At 41.8% G+C, this 18,937-nt stretch overlaps 1 protein-coding gene across 3 annotated transcripts in view; it reads left to right on the top strand.

Annotated features, from left to right (window-relative positions):
* RAB11FIP4 (RAB11 family interacting protein 4) overlaps positions 1-18,937 on the top strand; it is a 219,313-nt gene that overhangs the window by 37,550 nt on the left and 162,826 nt on the right. The gene's annotated exons all lie outside the window — the stretch shown is intronic.

The raw sequence follows: 18,937 nt of genomic DNA, 5'->3' as shown, positions 1-18,937 counted from the left end.
TTGATTAACCCAGGTAATATATATAATAGTTTTGATTTATTAAAGGGGATATTGTATTATTAAATAGATGATTTAATATGGTGGGAAATAGATAACTTTTAGGAAATAGAACAAGATTATATTCAAATAGATAAAAATGTGTATTTTGGATATTAGATTTTGTTATAAATTGAGATAAGGGAAATCTTGGTTACCTAAAGTCTGAAAATTATAAATATCAAAGGTTAAATTGGAATATTGGTGGGAAACTAAAACTTGGGAAAAATTAATAACAGGATATGGATTGTTTATGAAGATTGTAAAAAATAATTAAGATATGTACAAGCTAAAATTTATTGATAAATGTAATAATGATGGTTTTACTGTGTTGATATAATAAGAACTGTATTAGCTTAAATACGAGAAAGTAAATGTTAAGGGAATGTTAAGGGAAAAAGAGGAAATATTTGATGTTGTAACGAGATTTGTACTAAAGGTTTTGCTATCAAACTATTGATTAACCCAGCCATATACGGTATATTTTCACGGGTACAGGTATGTAGGTCTTGGCATATTCGGGTCTTTTCCCATGTAAGATTGAGGGTGTCATTTTCAGGCTTGTGTCTTCAGCTTCGTGCTTGTGCGAGCAAAGCACAAGCCTGAAGATGACGAGTGGGACCTCGTCGAAACGTCGCCAAGACACCCTCCATCTTACACGGGAAAAGACCCGAATACGCCAAGACCTATATATGTGTGTGTGTGTGTGTGTTTCTGTGTCTGTGTCTGTGTATGTATGTGTGTATTTTTACCAGTTAGACCGATTTGATCGATGCACGTTAGGTTTTTGAACTTGCTATATTGCAGTTCTATTATTATGATTTCTTTTGCTTTGCAGCTCCAACCTAGGAGCTTAAGCAGGCTCAAGTCGCTACTGTGATACATTGTGTATTCAAATTTCTTTTAACTCTTTGTCAGCAAAAAGAAATTCAAATGTGTGTGTGTGTGTGTGTGTGTGTGTGTGTGTGTGTACATATATGTGTGCAGTGCTTTTTTTGTAAAAGAAAAAGGTGCCGTAACTCACACATGTCATACAACCTGCCTTGCCTACCCTACAAGGTCCCATCCAAAAAAGGTGCTGGAACTCCGTTCTGGGTGTTCTATGAGAAAAAAAGCCCTGTATGTGTGTATATGTATATGTGTATATGTATATATATATATGTGTGTGTATGTACATATATGTATGTATGTGTGTATATGTATATGTGTATATGTGTGTGTAGATACACAAACACACACACATACATATACACACATGAAAGAGGTGAAAGAAGGTGAAAGAAGGTAGTAGTTCTTCTTGATTAGAAAACAGATAGCTTACAAGCTCTGAAGAGCTTCCTTACTGAAAATGGAAAGACAGCTTGTTTTGCAGGTTTGGCTAAACAGAGCTGAGCCAGAAATAAATAAGTCAGACACAGATGTAAGGTTTCAAGGAATGTTTTGCTGTTCGAAGATTTGTGCCAGTCCCTGTTTTGATGCATGGGAAGATGAATGCAGTTTCTGGCTCTATGGCTTAAAAACATGATATAATAATAGCATTATATAAGGTAAAGGTAAAGGTTCCCCCACACATGCATGCTAGTCATTTCCGACTCTAGGGGCCAGTGCTCATCTCCGTTTCAAAGCCAAAGAGCCAGCGCTTGTCCGAGGACGTCTCCGTGGTCATGTGGCCGGCATGACTACACGCCAAGGGCGCACGGAACGCTGTTACCTTCCCACCGTAGTGGTCCCTATTTTTCTACTTGCACTTTTTACGTGCTTTCGAACTGCTAGGTTGGCAGAAGCTGGGACGAGTAACAGGCGCTCACTCTGTTACGCGGCACTCGGGATTCGACCCGCCAAACTGCCGACCTTCTGATCGACAAGCTCAGTGTCCTAACCCACTGAGCCACCGCATCCCTATATAGCATTATATACATTTTTACAATTGACTACAAGGAGTTAATTTATATTTTACACTTTCTGTTATCCTTGGCCCTTTAGTTGGCAACTGGCACAGGCTGCCTTGGAAAGCAGATGAGCATGGTCAGGAAAACCACAGCACGTAGCTCTTGGCAAGTGGTTGTGTGTGAAAAATCCTTTTAAAAACATTCTGATGGTTGCGCTCACATGAAAGTAATTTTTCCTTGCTTTCCTGATTCTTTCTGAGTTTGCTTACTTGGAGTTGAACTTAGGCCAATGAATTGGAAACAGCCCTTTGAATCTTGCCAGCACTCTCTGCAAATGTCGCAATTCCATTATTTCTGCTTTTGAAAATTCTGTACAGCAGGAGCTTGTAAACACACAGTGGGTAAGGGGTTATATGCTTGTTGTGAGCTGGCATTAATATATCAACATTTGTTAAGAATTAGAGTTTGCATGTGCTGTCACAGGGCTGAATGGTTTTTGAACGGATAAGATTATTGATTGTATTTATGTAGCTTAGCTATATAAATAGACCATGCCTAATTATGGGTGGAGGGACGCGGTGGCTCAGTGGGTTAGGACGCTGAGCTTGTCGATCAGAAGGTCGGCAATTTGGTGGGTCGAATCCCGAGTGCCGCGTAACAGAGTGAGCGCCTGTTACTCGTCCCAGCTTCTGCCCACCTAGCAGTTCGAAAGCACGTAAAAAATGCAAGTAGAAAAATAGGGACCACTACGGTGGGAAGGTAACAGCGTTCCGTGCGCCTTTGGCGTCTAGTCATGCCGGCCACATGACCACGGAGACGTCCTCGGACAAGCGCTGGCTTTTCGGCTTTGAAACGGAGATGAGCACCGGCCCCTAGAGTCGGAAACGACTAGCACGCATGTGCGGGGGAACCTTTACCTTTACCTTTTAATTATGGGTGGAGGCAGCAAGTAGGGGCAAGTACAATTTCCAATGGAAGCTCTGGCCAAATCGCCTGTAGTTTAATTGTGATGTTGATTGAATAGTCACCTGAACCTATTCAATTCTGTGTCGATAAATGGCCTGTTTGAGTGCTGCATCTTCCTATAAACATACAGGAGTGCATAGTGTAACCAGGTATCAGTTATCTTTTTTCATAAAAAGGTTTGTATACTGTATTCATGTGGACACGTGGACACGCGCAAACACACACGTCTGTCTGTCTATCTGGTAGGATGCATCCACAATACAGGTAGTTCTTGACTTACAGCCAGTCGCTTTGCCACTATTCAAAGTTATGACAGATCTTCCTAGGGCAGAGGTCCGCAACCTTTTGGGCACCAGGGACCGGTTCCACAGAGAGAGGTTTTTCCATGGACCGGAGGAAGCGTGGTTTGGTGTGTTGCCTGCATCCTATGGATGGGGCTTTGCTTGTTTGTGCAGACCAGTTGCTGGCATACTGCGGCCCAGTACCAGCCCATGGACCGGAAGTTGGAGACCCCTGGCCTAGGGGGTACTTACAAACTGGACTTAAAGTTCCGATGGTCCCTCTACAAAGTGCTCTGCAAAAATGAGAAAAGGATGATGGTAGCAGGTCTCTCTCTCTCTCTCTGTGTGTGTGTGTGTGTGTGTGTGTGTGTGTGTGAGAGAGAGAGAGAGAGAGAGGGAGGGAGGGAGGGAGGGAGAGAGAGAGAGAGAGAGAGAGAGAGAGATATCTTTCAGCAAACCTGCAAATCTGGAGATTTTAGTTCTTTTTAGATAGCTGGCCACGTGGGGTTTTTAGAGTCTAAAAACTGAATTTCTCCAGGAAATCTTGAGCATTTGAAGATCTTTAGATCTGGGCAAGGCACAATTTGTAAGCCAGTAGACACATCTGGACAGTTGACTGTGCCATGGAAGGATTTGCCCATACACAAAACAGCTGCCAGGAAGGGCTATCTCATCACCATGTATCAACTCAGCAGAAGTAAAAAAAGCCAGGTTGCTCCTGATCCACAATCTAGATGTCCTGTTTGCTTCTTATTCTCCCAGTTCCCCCTTTTTCATTTTCTTGGATAAATGAACGCACATCGACCCATTCACTCACCATTTACATGTTTAGAAATACCGATGTGACCCAGATTACTTTTTTAATATAGAAAAGACAGTCCCTTTGCTTTCCTGCATATTAGCTTCCCTTTTAATTTGGATTAACTAAAAGCATCTTTTAAAACGGAGAGGATAATGCTTCTGGAAGGCATTCCCCAAGGAGGATTCCATTGGACGTTACTGTTCCCATGTTTCCCAGCCTAGCAGTAGAGATTCTATTAGGGTCGCTTAAATTTGACTGTGTGTGCTAATTTGTAGAGAAGAAACTGAGGATCTATTAGCAATAGTTTTAGAAGAAAATGGGGCAACTGGATTGCAGTGGCTTTGTGATTATTTTGCTTTCTAGCGGCTTTATAAAACCAGGTAGATCTGTTGTTTTTCCTTAAGGAGGGAGAGGATTGCAGTTAATTCTGAGTTGATGCTCATCCCCAGATCCCCATTTTTAGTGACGTATCTCCCTGGGTAAGCTGGGTATTCTTCTGTTACAGCAAACTCAGTAAAAACATACCGTATATAAATCAGAGATAATGGGACAGAGGTTCTTCATGGCTATGGAAGCTAAGAACTATTTATTGGGTCTCTGGAAATGGGACAGCTTAACTTTGAGCAAAAAAGATTGAGGCGGCCATCAGAACTGCTCTTCAGACACCTGCAACGATGTTGGTAGATGCAGGTGCAGAGGGCCGAGACTTTGAAGGAAAGAAGGCAGAAAGAAGGACGGGGTTAAGTTACAGAAAAGGTAGGTTCCAATTAAATCTTTTGAGAAGAGCAGTTGGATGGTGGAATCAGTTAGCCAGAAAAGGTGGTGGCCTCCCTTTTACTAGCGTTCAAGCAGCAGCCGGCCAGCTGTCTTTCAGGAATGGTTGAAACCAGCGGATCCCAATCTTTCTGACTCCGCAGACCTGCAGTGGTGGTGGCGGCAGGGGGGCAGGGAAAGGGATGTTTTCGCTTACACAACTAATCCCATGCATGCGCAAATGGAGCTTCGCGTGCTTACCCGCCGCTTGTGCGGCCTGGTTCCCAATGGGCCACGGACTGGTACTGATCCCTGGACCGGAGTTTGGGGACCCCTGCTTTAAACAAGAATGCCTGCCCTCACTGAGCTATGGATTGGACTCCAGGGTTTCTTTCAACACTCTAGGGATTGTTTTAACAACACCTCCCCCCATGTTTTATCCAGAGTTATTGGATGTTTATAAAACAGAGAGGAGCACCACCCCCTGTAGTCAGCAATGAGTAGCGGATTAAAATCCGCAAGGACTCCTTTACCTTTTACTGGATATTTAAATATGCAGTATAGGTGTAAAGGTAAAGGTTCCCCCGCACATGTGTGCTAGTCGTTTCCAACTCTAGGGGGCGGTGCTCATCTCTGTTTCAAAGCCGAAGAGCCAGCGCTTGTCCGAGGACTTCTCCATGGTCATGTGGCCGGCATAACTAGATGCCAAAGGCGCACGGAACGCTGTTACCTTCCCACTGTAGTGGTCCCTATTTTTCTACTTGCCTTTTTACGTGCTTTTGAACTGCTAGGTTGGCAGAAGCTGGGACGAGTAACAGGCGCCAAACTGCCGACCTTCTGATCGACAAGCTCAGCGTCCTAACCCACTGAGCCACCGCGTCCCTTAGTATAGGTACAGTAATTCATTAAACCTTAGTATAGGTGTAGTAATTCATTAAACCATGGGGCCCAGTGTTAATGAGATGCATGGTTTGTGAGACTGGGCTGCACGAGAATCCCTCTCCCTTACCATGTAAATCAGAGGTCTCCAACCTTTTGGGCACCAGGGACCGGTTCCATGGAGAGGTTTTACTGCGGACCGGAGGGGGCCTGGTTTTGTGTGCTGCCTGCATCCCGCGGATGGGGCTTTGCTTGTTTGTGTGGACCAATTGCTAGCATGCCGTGGCCTGATACTGGTCCACGGACTGGGGTTTGAGGACCCCTGATATAAATAGTTAGGACAGGAAAACATACTGGTGAAAACGAAAGAGATAGGAATATCGACGTAGAGAGAAAATGGTAGATTAAATAACATAGAAATACACAGTCTTCAACTTACATGGGTTTAGCAGCAGTTCGAAGATAAAACGACACTGAAGAAACTGACTTATAACCGATCCACACACTTACAGCCAATTGCAGCATCTCCACGGTCATGTGATCAAATTTTAGGCGCTTGGCAATCGGCATGTATTTACAGTGGTTGCAGCCTCCTAAGCAGTCATGTAATCACCATTTGCAGCCTTCCAACAAGCAACAAGCAATGGGGCAAGCCAGGTTCGCTTAACGGCCATGTGATTCACCTAATAACCGCAGTGATTCACTTAACAACCATGGCAAAAAGGTCATTAAGAGGCTACAAGTCACTTAACAATTGCCTTGGTTAACAACAGAAATCCCGGTCCCAGCTATAGTTTTAAGTTAATGACTCATTGTAGTTGTAAACTTATAATAATATGAAGATTGTAAATTAAACTAAGTAGGAAAATAGAGACCAGCATAGAATTAGGATTAATGTTAGGAGTAAGGAACAGGAGTTTAATTTTGTATAGTAAAACAGCTTCTGTGGGGGGAGGGGAAATAAAGTTGGTGATATGTCCTAGATTAAGAAAAACCCTCGCAAGAAAAATCCTCACAGTCAGCCTAAAAACATGACTAATGAAAGCAGCGCCATTTGAATTCCAAGCAAGTGGGACCACAGCCCCAACTTCAGCTGATAGGAAGCTCTGAGTAGGTACAGGAAGTCTTCAGATTATGACCACAGTGGAGCCCAAAATTTCTGTTGCTAAGCAAAACAGTTGTTAAGTGAGTTTGGCCCCATTTTACAACCTTTCTTACCACAGTTGCTAAGTGAGTCAGCTGGAGTGGTTCCATGAAACATTCAGTCATTAAGTGAACCTGACCTCTCCTTTTGACTTGGCTGGTCAGAAGCCAGCTGAGAAGGTTACAAATGTCGATCACGTGACCTTGGGATGCAGCAAGCGTCGTAAGTCCATGCCGTTTGACAAGTGCCTAAGTTTTGATCACATGATCATGGGGGTGCTGCAACAGTCGTAAGTGTGAAAACGGTGCCATTGTAACTTCAAACAGCCAGTAAATGAATGGTTGTAAGTTGAGGAGGAAGTTGTAAGTTAAGGTGGCACTGCCTGATTCCAAGAGCTTGTCGACACTGACATCAGGACTACAGCCAAAAATCGTGAGTCAAAACCATATTATAGGGTTTTTTTTCACACACCCAAAGTCAGTAGAAAAATTGTGTAGTGGATAGGATGTTAAGAGTGAACGTCTTTTTATATCTTATTTGTACACTGGCCAGAGTCACTCTGGAAGAGAGATGTGTGATTTCTAGATGTGATAAATAAATAACCTACGTTCAGTTCCACACTCATTCACGGTGTACAGATAGTCCTCGACTTATGACCACAATCAACCTCAAAACTTCTGTTCTTAAGTGAGACATTTGTTAAGTGAGTGTTGCCCCATTTTACGACGTTTCTTGTTAAGTGAATTGCTGTGGTTGATGAGTTAGTAACCTGGTCGTTAAATGAAATCTGGCTTCCCCATTGACTCTGCTTGTCAAAAGGTTGCAAAAGGGGATCACGTGACCTTGGGACACAGCAACGGTCAGAAGTATGAGTCAGTTGCCAAGCATCTGAATTTTGACCACACAATCATGAGGAAGCTACAAAGGTCATAAATGTGGAAAATGGTCATAGGTCACTTTTTTTCAGTGCTGCTGTAACTTTGAATGGTCACTAAATGAACTGTTGAAAGTCGAGGACTACCTGTAATTGTTTGCCAGTCGCTAGCTTTTAACCCTATGTACCATTCGGGGTGATTCTTGTGGGGGGGGGAAAGGTAGGTGGGAATACACTGTACACCAGGGGTCCCCAACCTCTGGGTCATGAACTGGTACTGGTCCATGGCCTGTCGGGAACTGGGCTGCGGAACGGTGCATGCACGGGATCTACATTGTGTACACGAAACCATCCCCTCTGCCACTGCTGCCTCTGCTGGTCCAAGAAGCCAAAAAGGTTGGGGACTGCTGCTATATACCTGGAGGGGAGGGGAAACATCAGCCCTTCAAGGTAGACCAGACCAGGAAAACAAAGTTATATTATATATTATATTATATTATTTGGATTTATATACCGCCCCTTTCCCAAGGGACTTGGGGCGGTGTACAGGGCAATTAAACACTATGAACAACACATAATATACAAAAATTAAAATGAAATTAAACCAATAGCCCTAAACAATAAAACACATTCTAAAATTTAAAATTTTTAAAATTTAAGATCTAAAATCCCAGTCCCTCAGTCCAGGCCGGCAAGTTCAAATAGCCAAGTCTTCAGGTCGCGGCGGAAGGAGCGAAGGTTATCCATGCTAATACTATTTTTGATATAAGGTTATAGTAACAGAATCTTACAGGTCTGAATGTGCTTCCCTGCTCTTTCCTTTCCTTTGATGAGAGCCAGGGAGGGACTAGCAGCCTGAGACGCTTTTTCAAATTACATATCGGTTCTGACTCAGGTTTCTTTTATCTGCCTGTTGTCTTGTTGCCTCTCTTCTTTCTGTTCCTCAAGCCTATTCCTTCTGCCTATTGGAGATATAAATCTAATACATAAATAAATGAATTCACCATGCTGCTTGTTTGAGCCTTCAAGCCAGTTGCCACAGCTCCCTAATTCGCATCCTTTTTTTTTTTGAATAAGGGAAGTTAACCTGTCCTTGCTCCTGTGGCAGATCCATGTTGTGCCTTGTAATTATCCCTATCAGAACTAACGGCGCTCACAGCCTGTTTCCTTTCTGAGGTTTTGAGATGGTGCTAGGAAAGGGGAGAAAAGTTCAAGGCTCTTGAAAGGTTAAACCACTTCTTCTGGTGCTAATGTGGGGGGGGTTTTGCTTCTTTAAAATAACAACCCTTTTCAGCACATGGCCTGTCATCTGGGTATGGCGAGATTTTCAACTCCTAAAAGAGCCTTGGTGGAGCAGTGGGCTAATGCCTCCTTAAGTAACACCAGCTGCCTGCAATTAGTGCAGGTTCGCATCCCACCAGGCTCAAGGTTGACTCAGCCTTCCATCCTTCCGAGGTAGGTAAAATGAGGACCCAGATTGTTGGGGGCAATTAAGCTGACTTTGTAATAATGCCGCTTTGGGGTGTGTGTGAAAGCCCTAATAAGCAGGCATATACATAGAATGAAGGCTACTGCTAAGCTTGTAAACCGCCCTGAGTCTTCGGAGAAGGGCGGGATATAAATGGGATTAAAAAAAAAGAATCAGCTAAAGAGCCATTTTATTATATTTATGATGGGTTTCTGAATAGCTGTTATGAATTAATAGACCTGCTTGGAGAAAGCAATTAGTTGGCATTAGCGGAAAGAAATTTGACTTACTTACTTACAGCAATTTATTCCATTTTCCACCCGAAGCAATTTCTCTGCTTGTTGGATTACAATCTAAAATGCGTATCACAAAAGGAAAAGCGGATGAGGAGGGAAGAGGATATATAAGACTGTTAATCTTTAAGATGACACGATCTGATAAACTCCAAATCTCCTATCTACCTATCATCTTAAGCAAAAATCCAAGAAAATAATAAGCACACAATAATAATTTAAAAAAATAGTGCTTTCAGAGAGGAACATAAAGGTTAAAGGTTCCGGCCAGATGTCGAATGGAAAGTCTTGATACCAAAGACAGAGAATGTTGCCACTTGCCGTGGTCTCCGGGGGGAACGAGCCCCACATCAAGGATGCTGCAGCCCAGAAGAGATGTGATGTAATCTATGCGAGAAAGAAAGAAAGAAAGAAAGAAAGAAAGAAAGAAAGAAAGAAAGAAAGAAAGAAAGAAAGAAAGAAAGAAAGAAAGAAAAATAGAACAGGACAACCTATAGCAAGATGGATGGACTCAGTTACTGTAACAGTGGGTGCACTGTTGGAACAGATCATCGTGGGGGAAAAATCTATTTGGTCACTAAGAGTTGACACCAGTTTGATGGCATATAATTTTTTTTATTCATTACATACATATGTTAATTTTCCAAACAACGTGTGAGCTGAGTTCGTAATCTATTAATACATATACAAATTTCACTCTTTGGTTCTCTTTTCCAACCAATTATAAAATAGATTCCAGCTTTCATAGTATTCTGTTTCTTCTTTGTCTTTTAATCTCATAGTTAATCTGTCCATCTCTGCGCATTCCAATATCTTCTTTATTAGCTCTTCTTCTGATGGTATTTGTTCATTTTTCCAGCATTGTGCATAGCTTATTCTTGCTGCAGTTATAATATGCAAAACCAAGTATGCATTTTGTTTATTAGTCTTTTTTGGTAACATACCTAATAAAAATAGTTCAGGATTAAATATTACATGTTCTCCTAGTATATTTTCTAGCCAAGTATGTATTTTCCTCCAATAAGCTTTCACTTTATCACATGTCCACCAGGTATGATAATATGTACCTATATTATGTTTACATTTCCAACATTTACTTGATACATTTTTAAACATTTTTGCCAATCTAGCTGGAGATAAATGTGATGGCATATAATTTACACACAGAGACACAAACAAACAAAAGGAAAGGGTTGATTTAATCTTCCTTGGACCACGAGTGAAATAATCCTGTGGTATCTTCAGGCTGTGGAGGAAGGGTGAGTGATGGTCTCTTCTTGTTTTGATCCCCTGGAGTCGGTGGAGGGGGAAGCATTACAAGCATTATCTTCAGCTAGGCCTGTTCCAGTGTTAATAGAGAATTTCTCTTTTAAAGAAGGAAGATGGTTAAATCAGAGAGTTAGTTCAAGGGAAAGGATGATTCTCTTTGGCGATGGCACAACTGGAGCATGTTCAGCTTTCACTCTACCTTAGAAGACAACAATAGCTGAATTAATTCCTACCCTGCTGAATCTCATTTCCAAAACACATTTGCAGCATTCCATGTATTGGGCGTATGAAAAAAGGCACTCTTTAAGTCTTCCTTGTGTCCAATTCTGCAAACAGGATGCACAATGGTTGTAATATTTCAGCACATATTGAATTCTTTGCTCTGCAAGCATAGGATACACACGTATACATAGTGGCTGGTAATAGTATTAATCAGTTGCTCTTTGTTCTCTTAACGTGATGTCAGAATTATTAGTAACTGGTTAATAGTTGTATATTAAAGGGACGCGGTGGCTCAGTGGGTTAGGACGCTGAGCTTGTCGATCAGAAGGTCGGCAGTTTGGCGGGTCGAATCCCGAGTGCCGCGTAACAGAGTGAGCGCCTGTTACTCGTCCCAGCTTCTGCCAACCTAGCAGTTCGAAAGCACGTAAAAATGCAAGTAGAAAAATAGGGACCACTACGGTGGGAAGGTAACAGCGTTCCGTGCGCCTTTGGCGTCCAGTCATGCCGGCCACATGACCACGGAGATGTCCTCGGACAAGCGCTGGCTCTTCGGCTTTGAAACGGAGATGAGCACCGGCCCCTAGAGTTGGAAACGACTAGCATGCATGTGCGGGGGAACCTTTACCTTTACCTTTTAAAGGATGCATTAGTTGTTGGTCCAAATCGGATTTCACAACCAAATGTTATGCCAAATTCCTAAAGGATTGTTTTTAGGCAGTAAATTATTGTTTGGCTGCTTGGCTTCATACATGACAGTCAGCTACAAGGTGACTGATTTTTCTCGATAGGGTTGTGAATCCAACCACTGTATGCCACAAAGCATGGTTTACTACACTATCTAGTGCCTTGTGTGAGCTTGGCTATGCTGAGTTATTCAAGTTTAAAACAAGCCACCATTTAAAGTAGCGTTTGAACTCAAATGTTATCACCAATAGACTCAAACCTGCCACATGCCAGTTTGCATTACAGTCAAAGCCTATCACACACCCGTGTACCTGAACCAAAGCATGTCAAGCAGGATAATCTCAAGGCATCTCAAAGGAGATGCTGCCTTTGAATTTTGGGCTTTTTAGAATCAACTTAGGACGATATCAGAGGCACAACTCAGAATATTCCACTTCAAGAAAGCAATCTCATATATTACCTCTCATCTCCAGTGGATACTTTTATTTTTAGCCCAACTATTTTCCAACACCTTGTATCTTTCAAACATGGGCATTCTCTGTTAAATTCAAAATGGCAGAGATCTGCACTTTCTCTTATAAATGATGCAAGAGTTTTTCAAACACCATCTAGAGGAAAGCTGTATGCATTTGATTTTATGCCACAGGAAGTTTCAGCTAAGATACGAACACATCCAATATCTTCCTTTAGCAATATTAATGGAATTGCCAATTATATAGTTATGCCTTTTAGCTGTGATAGTTGGCTGATTCTCTCCGGCATACTAAAAGATTAGTCCTCATGTAAAAGCAGCATGATTTATTTATTTATTTATTTATTTATTTATTTATTTATTTATTTATTTATTTATTTATTTATTTATTTTAATTCCATTTATATCCCGCCCTTCTCCGAAGACTCAGGGCGGCTTACAAGCTTTATACAGAAAACGTGGGAGAGGCCACGTAAATCCAAAGAAAGAGGAGAAGAGATCAGCAGCAAGGTGGATTGTCATATTCTGTGTAAACATACATGGATTGGGGGTCACAGACTGTGCCAAACCATAGTGCTGTATTTTGCTTTAATGTATTGTATCTTGCCCTTGTGGTTTATCAGCCATGATGTTCTGCTTAGCACATTGTGCGGTTCCTACATATAATTTGTGGTTTACTCAACAAATGATGTTTAAACAAGCTTAGCATTATATGTGAGTCCAAAAATTGAAAAGATCTGAAAAAGATTGGAAGTGAGGTTTTGGCTACTCCTCTTCATCTCGCCTGTTCTGGTTGACTGTGTGCCTTAGAGCAGGGTGTAGAGAGGGAGATGTTTCTTCAGCTATGTAAGTACTCCTCAATTTACAATCATTCGTTTAGTGACTGTTTGAAGTTACAATGGCATTGAAAAAAGTGACCTGTGACCGTTTTTCACACATAAATGACTGTTGCAGCATTCCTGTGGTCACGTGATCAAAATTTGGACACTTGGCAACTGTATTTATAATGGTTGCAATGTCCTGGGATCATGTGATCATCTTTTGGGACCTTCTGACAAGCAAACAGGGAAGCCAGATTCACTTAACAACCGTGTTAATAACTGAACAACTCAAGTGATTCATTTAACAACCGTGGCAAGAACTGTTGTAAAATGAGGCAAAATTCACCTGACAACTGTCTTGGTTAGCAACTGAAATGTTGGGTTCAGTTGTGGTTGTAAGTCAAGGACTACCTATACCTGGATTTCAGTTACATTGGTAATTGCCACCTTGCCTCATGTTAGATCAGGCATGTCAAACTCGCGACATCACGTGATGTCGCATGACATATCACGACTTTTCCCCCATTGCCGGCAATGGAGTGGGCGCGGTTTCAGTATGATGCATCCGGCCCACGGGCCGGCAGTTTGACATGCCTGTGTTAGTTCATAGCTAGAATTAAAATTGTAAGCCACCTGGAGTCACTTGGCTGAGATAATAATAATAATAATAATAATAATAATAATAATAATAATAATAATAATAATAATAATAATAATAATAATAATAATAATAATAATAATAATAATAATAATAATAATAATAAGAAGAAGAAGAAGAAGAAGAAGAAGAAGAAGAAGAAGAAGAAGAAGAAGAAGAAGAAGAAGAAGAAGAAGAAGTTGGAAGGTACCTTAGAGGTCATCTAGTCCAACCTCCTGCTAAGGCAGGAAACCCTATACCATTTCAGACAAATGGCTGTCTGAAATGGGCACCTACAGAAATGGAATAAATGAATGAAAAAGAGAGAGAGAGAGAGAGAGAGAGAGAGAGAGAGAGGAAGGAAGGAAGAAAAAGAAAGAAAGAAAGAGAAAGAAAGAAAGAAAGAAAGAAAGAAAGAAAGAAAGAAAGAAAGAAAGAAAGAAAGAAAGAAAGAAAGAATTTGCTTAACTCTAGATTAGGAATAAGTAAGGCTAGAAGGAAGCTACTTTTAATTACGAAGCTTTGGACAAAGTGTTAATGAGCACCTAAGTCCTTAGGTCACATATCAGAACAGCCTCAGGTAGAAATTTGGCCTGATGTTGCAAATGTGAACACTTTTTTTGCACATGATGTGAAGCCTTTTAACTGAAGGTGCCAGTGAAAGGAAAACAGGAGCTTTGGTAAGCAAAGCACAGTCTCAATTCCTGAACTCTGATCCATGATTGGTTGTCCCCAGACAGGAAAACCTTCGAGCGGGTCAACATATGCAGAAAACCTGTTTTCCCTCTTTGAGCCACAAGCTTGAGTAGGCAAGCAGGTTATCTGGCAGCCTGTTTTATTTTAAAATGCAGTATAGCATCCCAGTGTGTTCAAGTAGATTATGTCTTTGGGAACAGAAGTGATTCCATGTCATGAATCCCAGTTATTCAGCTGACAAGCTGCTAACCTTTTATTCTCCCATAAATAACTCTGGTAGCCCTGATAGTGTTTTGTCTTCCCTGAAAGTCTGATTAATTGTCCCTAACATGCTCCACCAAGCAGTAAGAAGAAATACTGGCCATTTCTTTCTAAAGCTGAGACAAATTGATGCAGCAAAGCCTGAGATCAAGAGTTATGTGCTTTAAGTTCAGAATAACTTTTCCAGCAGTTGTTCTGAGCTGCATCCTCATATCCAGGTAGAGGAGGGAGATTAAAACATTTTTTAAAAACAAACATATTGCATAGTAATGAAAGTAAGTTAATGTAAAGTTTGTAGAGTCAACTTGGTCTCAGGGTGAGCATATGATCTGTGCTGGCACCTTGTTTCCTAAACCCAGGTTCCATGTTGTATTGATGACCTTAGATGCCAAGCATCTGAATGGACCAAGGTGGGTCCATGACTACCAACTAGCTCTGCTACTGGTTTGGCACTTCTGCTTCCCTATGTTGTGATTCCGTGCCAGCCTGTGATCCCGGCATCTGAGTCCGTGGAATCAGAGGAGGAGGAGGAGGGGCCTGGGGAGCCATCAGAGTCGGAGGAAAGCTCTGACAAGTTACCAGACTTACAAAGTGAGGAAGAACCTGGCCCCTCCACTCGTGATCAAGCTGAAAGCCAGCTGTGCTGGGAGGCTGAGTCAGACTCAGAGGAAGCACAGCTGGAAGACCTCAGAGACGCACATAAACGTAGACAGGTCACACGAGTAAATCAGAGGGAGGCAATGGGACGACTCCAGGGGAGAAGGAGAAAGCAGTGAGAAGCCATGCCTTGGGGGCTGTGTAATAAAAAGGGAACGTGTGGGCAGGGCTGGTTGCTGGAGGCAACCGTTTGCAAAGAACTTCTGTGTCAAGAGATGATGGTGTGTTTATTTTACCAGTGAGTTATTTCCTGTTTTGGCTCATGCTTCATTTTGTTTGTGGACAAGGTCTGTAACTCAAATAAAAAAGGGTTTATTTTTCCAGTCTACTGTTAAAAGAGGGGTTGCCTTGTGAAGTAACAAGGACGTACATAGGCTGGGACAGAACACCGTATCTCCACTATAGCAGGGGAAGTGGGGGATGTCAGAAAGGGACAGGGCTTGCAGATAACGCCATGTGATCCGTCATTTGCCTTTTATCTCTCGACAGGAGATGAAAAAGAAAAAAAGCAACCTTAGAAAATGTCTTGCTAAGCTTTTCCACAAACTTGAATGGATTCATCCTATATAAGCAGAACAGGGAACTTGATGCAATGACTCTCAACATCCCTTATCCCTGGCCATGCTGATGGATATTTCTGGGAATTTTAGCTTGGCAACATCTAGAGAATTACATGTGCCACCTCCTGCAAGAGAGTGAGCCAATTATAATTCTTAGGGATCCAAAATGGTCCCACCAACTTACGAGTGGAATTACCAGCAGGCTTGGGAGAACTCAAAGGCTTGTACAGATGCCAGCGACTTGAAAAGAGACACCTCTAAGGAGGGGAGAAGGAAGTAAAGGGATGAGATATTAGATGAGGGTGGGGGAAAGTTAAAAGGGGAATGCAAGAAAATATTTTGAGAAAGAGTTTGGCTAGCTAGGTAGATACTTGGAATACCTAGTCATGGGTTCTGTTGGTTCCATCAAATAATTACAAACAAGTTCCTCTTTAAAAGATGGCTCTCAATCCCTTTTTGTCATCCTAAATCACAACTCTTCAGCAGACGAAGGAGGAAGAATGAAAGGAGTGGTAGAAATCAGGGCTCTGGCAGGAAACCTTTTTGTGACATGGCACAGCCAATATGGGCCCTGTGAGCAAGTGTTTGAGCAAGAGAATGAACTGTCAGGAAGGATAGGGAGAGAAGATCTGATGGCCTCACAGCAGGATGGGGGAAGTAAATGTCTACTGCTTAGGTCATGGGTGTCAAACTGCTGGCCCGCGGGCTGGATGTGTCATGCTGAAACCACATTGCCAGCAATGGAAAAAAAGCCACGATATGTCATGACACGTCACGTGATGTTGTGTGTTTGACACCTCTGGCTTAGGCTAAGTGCCAGTTGTCAGGTTTTGATCTGAAAGTTCCAAGGCAGCAGAACAGAAATGAACCACACCATTTCCCACCTTCAAACATGAGTTGTTCTTTGTTCTTGTTGGAAACTGGGAATCCCAATTCTGGGATGCCGTTACAACAGTGTTCTTAATTTGAAATTGACTCCTGGGAAGTGGTCATTGCCTTCATTCAGGATGTTTGTTTGACTTCCCTGCTTAGCCTAACTAAGATCCTGGGAATGTAACCAGGCCTGGCCCTGTCTAGTTTTTTCAGATTAGCCTAGGTCAGGGGTCAGCAACCTGAAACAGTGAAAGAGCCACTCGGAACCGGTTCCCTCACAAAAGGAAAAACTGGGAGCCGCAAAAAAATGTGTGCACATGCGCATACATGCGCGCATGCGCAGAACAGGGTTTGACTGAAGAGTGGAGCCAAGGCGAGATATGCACCTACCCTGCATATTTGAATTGATTGGTTGAACTTTTTTAGTCCCACTTTTTTTTTTTGGACTGCACATGGCAGAGGACTGGGAGCCGCAGGAGACGGCTGAAAGAGCTGCATGCGGCTCCGGAGCCGCGGGTTGCAGACCTGTGGCCTAGGTCATCTTAGTAGAGAGCAAAAGAAAAATTAAAGCATCCTGTTGTGGCTAATGGCAACAGTCTTCAGGTCCTTAGGTCACAGGTGTTGACATACTCCCTTAAGTTAAATTTATAAGCAAATAAGCAAACAGATGAAATAGGTGTGCTGGCAATTGCTAATATATTTCTAGGTGGGGATTATTTTTTAAAAAAAATTATGTATATCTTGCCTCTCCTCCCCAGAATATATCACTTTTTTTTCCTTTTTACAATCTTTTTGGTTCTCATAATTGAAGCCATAAATCATAATCTTCAACACTGTAATTCTTGAAAACACAAAACATACTAAGGGAAGATATAATGCAACAAATGAAGTCAGTCACTGTATTTCTCTCTGTGGTGTGTGTGTGTGTGTGTGTGTGTGTGTGTGTGTGCATAAAAAGTTTTTCATTATCCTTTAACAGAACTGCATATCACAATGTTTACCAATGTAGTTTGTTGCACTCAGTTCCCTGGGTATTTTTGAGAAGAATTCTAGGTGGAACAGAAGGTAATTCTTGAAATAGAATGAAAATGGGTTGAAAGGTTGGAGAGGGGAAAGGTTATGTGTATCTGCTGAGCAGGACTGCAGGTTTACAGGCAGCAAATTTAGGCGGTGACATTCTGATAGGTTGGCCTTTCTTAAGCAAGCTCCACAAGTTACTTGGAAATGACAACTGTCCATGGTGCTGAACAATTTGCTAGTTTTCCACTCCTTGTCTTGAAGTTGCATCTAGAGCTAGATATGATTAAACTCTGAGATGATTGTGGTTACCTTATATAGTTATTGCAGAAATTATTTTTTTTTAAAATAAAGGGCCCATCTAATCCTAAATTCTTCTCTTCCTAAACAGGGCAGCATTTCCACTTCCCACATGAAAAAATAAGCCTAGTTCACACACCTTAGTACATTTAGATTAGAGTTTTGCCGCAATAAAAATACAAATATAACTATGAAGGTATCCAGGAACTTCATTATGACAGTGCTGAGGTTTCAAGAATGAGACTATCCCTCATGCAATCAGACAATCCTGCTTAATAATTTGCCTTTGGTCATAATTTGAATTATTAATGACCCTTTCATTGCCCTAAATGACTTGTATCTAGGATATTTAAAATGCAGCCTTCTTGCAAACCAACCTCTTGCTTTCCCTTGAATCTGGAGAAGAAGCCCTACTCTGATTAAGCTAGGCTCTTGAATAGTTATGAAAAAAAATTGGAACTTCAGCAGCTGTGTGTAGATTTTCCTATGTTGTCTTTAGCTGGCTTCTTCTGATATTTATTCTGCTACCACAGAGGTCTTCAAAGTTGGCCCTTTCCTGGCTGAGGAATTCTGGGAGTTGAAGTCCACAAGTCATAAAAGGGCCAACTTTGAAGACCCCTGTGCTACCACAACCCTGCCAGTGTGAGGTCATTGTTGGTTATATATAGATATCTGAAACAAAACACCTACAACTTACTTGATTTATTTATAGTATTTCTATCTGCCATCTTCACGCAGATGCCTGGCAGTACGTATCAACTATGCACTGATAGACTGGAGATTAGGACTCCAAATTTCTGGCAATGCTATGTCTAAAATGTTTCTCTGGCAGGCTAAAACCTTTTTCACAATTCTAAATCATGTTGAAAAGCTCATCGGCTAATATTTTTGTCTGACCATGTAGATCTTTCCTTATGCTTATTATTTTACATTCAGCTTTTATGGTGATATTGGGATTTTTGACTTAGTGGGAAAACCCTCCAGAATGATACATCGACATGAGAACAGTATGCTAGAGAAAGAACTCTGTGAAATTTGGAGATGGTACCCAGTATTCTTCTTTTTAATGTTCAGCCACCAGAA

The sequence above is a fragment of the Vipera berus genome (assembly GCF_964194415.1).
Source record: "Vipera berus genome assembly, chromosome: 2".
In the NCBI taxonomy this organism is placed as follows: domain Eukaryota; kingdom Metazoa; phylum Chordata; class Lepidosauria; order Squamata; family Viperidae; genus Vipera; species Vipera berus.
The sequence above is the reverse complement of the archived record's forward strand: the minus strand, read 5'-3'. Positions and strand labels throughout refer to the sequence as shown.